This window comes from Microplitis mediator, chromosome 9 (genome assembly GCF_029852145.1).
Source record: "Microplitis mediator isolate UGA2020A chromosome 9, iyMicMedi2.1, whole genome shotgun sequence".
Lineage (NCBI taxonomy): Eukaryota > Metazoa > Arthropoda > Insecta > Hymenoptera > Braconidae > Microplitis > Microplitis mediator.
In genome coordinates, this window is record NC_079977.1 from 17,795,781 (window position 1) to 17,803,280 (window position 7,500).

Below are 7,500 nucleotides of genomic sequence, written 5' to 3' on the forward strand. Positions count from 1 at the left end.
CATAAAAATATTAATAATTGACAAACTATAATCTTAACAGACTAATCTTTGCAATTAAATATGTAACTTATTTTACAACGTACAATTTTTTTATTTCTCATTTTTCCGTATTCAAGTAATTTATAGATATTGAGATGAATCGCCTTTTCTCCTTGCGATTTTTACCAACAGCCACCAGAATTCGTGGGTCAAACCCTGCACGCATAAAAATTTTTTGTTAGTATAACAAAAGACGGGATAACAGAAAAATATGTTTTAATAACAAATGAATTTGTTAAAGATAACAAATCGATTAGTTCATTTAACGATATGAACTAAGTTACAATAAAAAATCAGTTTGAATAACCTACGAGTCAATCTGTTGTCTCAACAAAATTGCTTTGTGGTCGTAATAAATGAATTTGTTGCAATAACAAAATTGTTTCGTTATCATTACTTATTCGTTTTTGTTGTCGTAACAGAATCAATTTGTTGATTTAACAAACGAAATTTTTTGGAACGTTTTGGAACGCCTTTTTTAGTCCATAAAAAGTCAAAAGTGGTGATCCTGGAACTTTTTTGGAATGTTTTTGGAACATCTACTTTAGTTCTATAATAGGTTGAAAAGTAGCGATTTTTGAACCATTTTTGAATGTTTTTGGAACGTCTTTTTTAAATTTCGAAAAAGGCGAAAAGTGGTGATTATGGAACTTTTTTGGAATTTCCATTTAAAATTCCAAAAATTTCTAAGAACATTCTTTATTGACTCTAAATTCACTCATAAAAACTTTTTATTTACCCCCGAGTCGAAATTTAAGTCGTAGATTCAACGTTTTGAACGTTGAAATCGTAGATTCAACGTTTTGAACGTTCAAATCGTAAATTCAACGTATTGGACGTTGAAATCGTAATTTGAACGTATTGAACGTTGAAATCGTAGTTTGAACGTATTGAACGTTGAAATCGTAGTTTGAACGTATTGAACGTTAGTTGAACGTATTCAACGCATTGTGAGCATAAATCAAACCGATAAGGAGTGTAAATAAGTAATATCAAAACTATTCAGATAACCACATGCTTTCAAATGGAAGTACGATAAAAATTATTTTTATAATTCTGTTAGGAGAATTTCAGTTTTTTGGTTGAAATTCTACCATCTGTTCAATGAAAATACTTAGTCCGAATTTTTGATTTGTGGAATTTTCTGTTGGGACTTTCTATAAGTGATGGAAAAATAATTTATGAACGAATTTCACGATATTCCACCCCTCAGCGGGTTGCGGGGGTGGGTATTAACAATGAAAATTTAAAATTTTCAAGCTATAGCTCCTATCGACTTCAAATTCGGTAGGAATCTTCTTTAAGTGATGTAAAAATAATTTATGAACAAATTTTACGATAGCTCACGCCACAGGAGTTGCGGGGGTGGGTGAACAATGAAAATTTTTAATTTCTAAGGTGTAGCTCTTATATGCTCTAAATTTGGTAAGAATCTGTTATATGTGAGGTAGAAATGATCTAAGAGCGAATTTTATGACAACCTACTTCCAATATGATCTGCGGGGGTGGGTGTTAACAATGAAAATTTTAAATTCCTAAGCTATAGGTGCTACATACTCCCATTTTGGTAGCTATCTTTTATATGTGATGTAGAAATAATTCATAAACGAATTTTACGATATCTCACCCCGAAAAAGATTGCGGGGGCTTTAACAATGGAAAATTCCTGATTTTAAACTATAGCTCTATAGGATCCAAATTGGGTAGGAATTTTCTGTGAGAGATGTAGAAATAATATACAAACGAATTTTACGATAGCTCACCTTACAGCGGGGTTTGCGGGGGTGGGTGTTAACTATTAAAATTTTTAATTTCCAAATTATAGCTCCTATTGTGGCCAAATGTAGTGAAAGTTTTATCTTTTCTGTATGTGATACAGAAATGATCTAAGAGCGGATTTTACGACGAACCACCCCTAATAAGGATCGCGAAGGTGGGTTAACAATAAAAAATCATAATTTCTAAAATATAGCTTCTAAAAGCTGTAAATTTGGTAGGAATCTTTTATTATTCACGAGGAGATCATCTCAAAACAGATTTCAAAAAATTCTACTTCCGATAGGTTCAAAATGTTCAAACTCTTTCCAATAAATATTTACAAGTGGGGCCAATGATTTTAATTTTAATTTTTTTTAACGAAATTTCTATTTGATTTTATTGATATATTTTTTTTTCTTGAAAAATACATAAAAAAGTGAACAATTAAAAAAAAAAAAGTTGATAATCACAATTTTGACAAATTTTCAAAAAAATTTATAAATTTTAAAAAAAATTTTGATATTCAACTAGAAATTGTGCACCAAAAATGAAATTGCCTACTGAAAAAATCCATAAATGAGCTCCAAATCTTCAAAATATTTTTGAAATGCAAATGAAAATCAATCTGATAGTTCTCAAAGATCTCAAAATATCAAGATTGAATAAGAATTTGACTCTCAAAAATCAATCTCAATTTAATAACTTCCTTAATTTCAATCATCTGTGATTTTATTAGTTGATTGAATAAGCAAGTATCTAAAAATTAACTCAATCAAATCTTTAGGAAAAGCTTTTAGCTAAATTTAGCCCATAGGTTATTTTTTATGAATTGGTATATGTCATTTTTTCGTAACTTTTAATTTTTACTATGGATCATATATTTTTTTTAAACAGTTGAATCTATATTTTTTACGTTTAATACGTTCAAATTACGATTTCAACGTTCAATACGTTCAAATTACGATTTCAACGTCCAATACGTTGAATTTACGATTTAAACGTTCAAAACGTTGAATCTACGATTTCAACGTTCAAAACGTTGAATCTACGACTTAAATTTCGACTCGGGCCATCAAAATGACTAACGTTCCAAAAAAGTTCCATTCGAAGTTCTAATCTGTCTCATGTTTAGAAGTTCCACATGCGGAACTTTTTTGGAATCTTTTTGGAACAAATTTTTTTTACACGGGTAGCTAATCACTTCAATTATATTTGTTATTATATTTTCTGCATGTATATAAGAGATTTCCACGTATATAGTCACTCATCACAATATCTCTGGAACCATAAGACATATAGACTTGAAATTTGGTAGGAATATTCTATCCACCAAGTAGAGGTCAGCTAAGAACGGATTTTACGAAATCCCACCCGCAAGAGGCGTTGACGATTTTCAACAAATTCGGGAAGTTATTGGTTTCACCCCGATTTTCAAAAACCGGGTTTTCATCATATGTCGGCATTTGAAGGTGCTAGGATGCTATTCTGACATTTACAGACCGATGTCTGTATGTTGGTATGTATGTATTATAACGCAAAAATTATACGCTAATCTTTGCGCTACAACTTCGTTCTCTGTCCTTAGCCTCCAGTCTCGATACTAACAGGGCGCCAGGTAATTTTTATCACTGGAATCACCAAACCAGTAAATTACGAAAATTTTAATAATTTTTGATCTGTGGAATTATTTCATAAACCACGCATAAATGAGGTGGATAATTTTTGATCTGTGGAATTATCACCAAAACCACGCATAAAACAAAATTCAAAACTTAAACTAAAATGCTCAAACTTAATAGCAAAACAAGACAGAGACTGGAGCACTAAAAACAGAGTTACGGTATGCCGTGGTGTCGCTCAGTGTGTAGGTTTATGGAGAGAGGGAGTGGTCCGGGTTAAATCATCCCAAACTCGTGTAAATTATTAAATGATTTGCAATTTTTATTTAACAATAAAATAAATCAAATACTAGAACATAATACAAATAATTTTACTCTCTATAACAAAATACTGAATCCGAAAAATACAACGATCCGGTAAATCCGGACGGCAACTTGGCATCTAAATGATGCGCGTCAAAACCTTATAACTAAATTAATTAAAATAATTAATTAAAATAAATTAAATAACTGGAGCCAGCCGATACTCAAATAGTATTCGGTGAACGGGAACCATAATCCAAATTCATTACTCTAGATATTTCCTTTAGCAAAATCGTACGACTAACGTACCTGGATCTCATTTTGACGTTAATTAGGCAATAATTACCTTACTGACTAACATATTCTCTATAATTATTTTATAAAAATAATATTAACAATAGATCGCGAACCTGACTCAAAACTGTAACTACTTTCTCATACTTTTCACAAATCTTACATCTTTTCTTTAACTAAAACCGTAACATAATACCTCAAGATTCTAACTCAAACTCGATTAATTATTTATAATAATTATCTCATACCTGATTACTGATGAATAAAATATCAAGTAACGTCTCACACTGTTTAAAGCAATACTTCCGTAACGATAACTCCAACCTGTAGCTTTCTGAAGCATCACTTCTGAACACGTCTGCTCGCTTCGAGCGACCAGAGTCGAATCTCCTACTGTACTCCCCAAACTAAAAACATCATCGCCATTTATACCGGCTCTCTATACTCTACTCCATAACTCCAACTCGATATTGAGTATGGATATCCCAATGTGTGCGCTCTCCTGGACTTGGCTTCGGTGAGATCGCAGACTAAAATTCTTAAATTTAAGTGACCAACGGTTACCCTCAGCAGCACACTGGTCAAAGCTGTCCACTGAGGCCTACCAACAAAACCCAAAACTCCAAAAATGACCAGGAATAGCGGCTTCCACAGCGATAGTGGTCACTAAACCATCGCTGAGTCCTGCCAATCATAATAACAAAAACTGATCTCTTACACCTAGTCCATAGTCCCTATTTTGGAGCGCTAGCATTTCAGCTAGACCTCTGCACTCCACATGGAAGTCTCATAGGGTCAGGCAAGCATCCTGACATCAGATACAACCGGGTGGCAATTACTTGAGCCCCATTCCACGGTTGCTCCGACTTTTCCACACACTCAATAAACCAAAAACTGAAAACTCCAAAACTCAAACTTTATCTTTTACCCAACTCTAATCTCAACCCATATCCCATAATAAATTTCCCATATAAATTTTCTGTAGCCAAACGTTACTCCATATTTTATTCTTAACTATAACTCGATCACAAAAAAAAACTGTATAAAAATCGCAATTGACTGTAGCTAAATTCTGAATCTTGAGTTACCATGCTCGGTTATGCCCCAAAATCAGTTGGTGCTTGTGACGTCAACTCAATCCAAGCCTCGTCCAAAAAAATAACGTCACAGTATGTATGGATGTGTGTGTGTGTGTGTGTGTGTGTGTGTGTGTGTGTGTGTGTGTGTGTGTGTGTGTGTGTGTGTGTGTGTGTGTGTGTGTGTGTGTGTGTGTGTGTGTGTGTGTGTGTGTGTGTGAATGTAAACCTCTCATATCTTTTTGATGAATGAACCGATTTAGATGGTTCTTACGGCATTCGAAAGATATTTTCTGAACTTAGATTCATACTTCAAGTATAAAAGCTATTCCTTGAGATCATAAAGGTGCGTAGAGAAATTGAATTCAAAAAGTTTAATACATAGCAACATAGTTTTCTAAGCGTTTAATAGTAAATATACATGTGAATTTAAAAAAAAAAATTAGGTTCAAATTGCTGCAGAAAAAATTGACTGATGTTTTCCATTCGATCAAAAGTTACTTTTGTAGAAAATTGAATTCCCTACAAAATGGCAGCTTGGCCATTTTTTAATCAGTTATATTTAATGAGTTGTAAAACATTAAGTTGGGATAAAAAACAATTTTATTAGAACATTCTTATTTACGCGAGCGCTAACTAAAAAATATCGAGCTGAAATTTTTTCAGGATTTTTTTTTCTAGTGAGACAACCTAATTTTCCTATGGGACCGAAAAAAAAAAATATCGATTTCATTTGGCACAGTCTAATCTATATCGTGTAAATTCATCCTGATACGAGCGAACATGACGATTTTTAGGCAATCACTTCCAATGACTTATATAAAGAAAAACATATTAGTTTTGAGTAATTTTGTTCAGTAATTATTATGTTATTCAATGAAAAAAACAGATATTGATTTAACATTTATTATTCCGTTGACGATATCTCGGATATCGAACGGATTATCTGATTGGGACGTTCTTAGCAGCAATCGAGTGATTTTATCGAGTTCTAGAGCTGATTAGAGTTTGGAATTGATCGATTTGATAGTTGCCAAACTATTCACGAATAATGAAAAAAAAAACGATTTTTTTTCAGTGTTTCGTCGACGATATCTCTCAAACGGATTATCCGATCAAGACGGTTGAGGTGGCAATCGGCGCGTTTTATTGAGGTCTAGAGCTGATAAAATTTTGGGAATGATAGGTTTAGCCGTTTTGACGATATTTGCTAAAAACCGTTTTCTACTTTTTCTTTCGTCGATGATATCTTTTAAACGGATTATCTGATTGAGACGTTCTTGGTGGCAATCAAAAGCTTTCATCGAGTTCTAGAGCTGATTAGATTTTGGAATTGATCGATCCAATAGTTTTCAAAATATCCAAAAAAAAACGAAAAAAAAATTTTTTTTTTCGTATTACTTATATATTTCAGAGTCTATTTGAGTAACTGATACACACACACACATACATACAAACATACAGACATCGCTCTGAAAATGTCAGAATAGCATACTAGCACCTTCAAATGCCGACATATGATGAAAACCCGGTTTTTGAAAATCGGGGTGAAACCAATAACTTCCCGAATTCTGTCGATTCTGTTACGACAACAAAAACGAATAAGTAATGATAACGAAACAATTTTGTTATTGCAACAAATTCATTTATTACGACCACAAAGCAATTTTGTTGAGACAACAGATTGACTCGTAGGTTATTCAAACTGATTTTTTATTGTAACTTAGTTCATATCGTTAAATGAACTAATCGATTTGTTATCTTTAACAAATTCATTTGTTATTAAAACATATTCTTCTGTTATCCCGTCTTTTGTTATACTAACAAAAAATTTTGTTGTCAATTTGTTACCTTTTTGGTATAAAAAAAATAATTGCTATTTGTCAACAAAATGTTACAGTGTTATCAAAAAGTTGACAAATTGTTACCATGAAGTTATCTTTATGAAACATAAAAAAGTTAACTTTTTGCTGGACATTAGTAATAATATTAGTTCCGTGTAACCACCGTGTTTCCAGGGTGATTCAAACCCGCCAGGGTTGGAAAAAATCTGCCTTTTTACATCGCAAAATAATGGTAAAATTTTTTTTGTTAACTTTTTCGATAAAAAAAAGTTAACATTAGGTCACTTGGAGCGCGTATAATGAATTAATAGTAATTTATTATTTATTTTTTATTAAAGTGAAATAAATAAATGATAGTTATAATGGAAGTAATAATTGTCTGTCATGGACATAATGGTAAAAACTCTGGCAAGTGAAAATTGCGTGGTATGAATTAATGGCTTAAACTACCTTTAAAAGTACGTATATAAATTTATATGAATACAAGTATGAATGCAATGCACGAAGTAGAAATTTACTTTGCTAAGCCTAGTTGAACGTGCTTTGATAAAAAGTTGAGTAAATTAT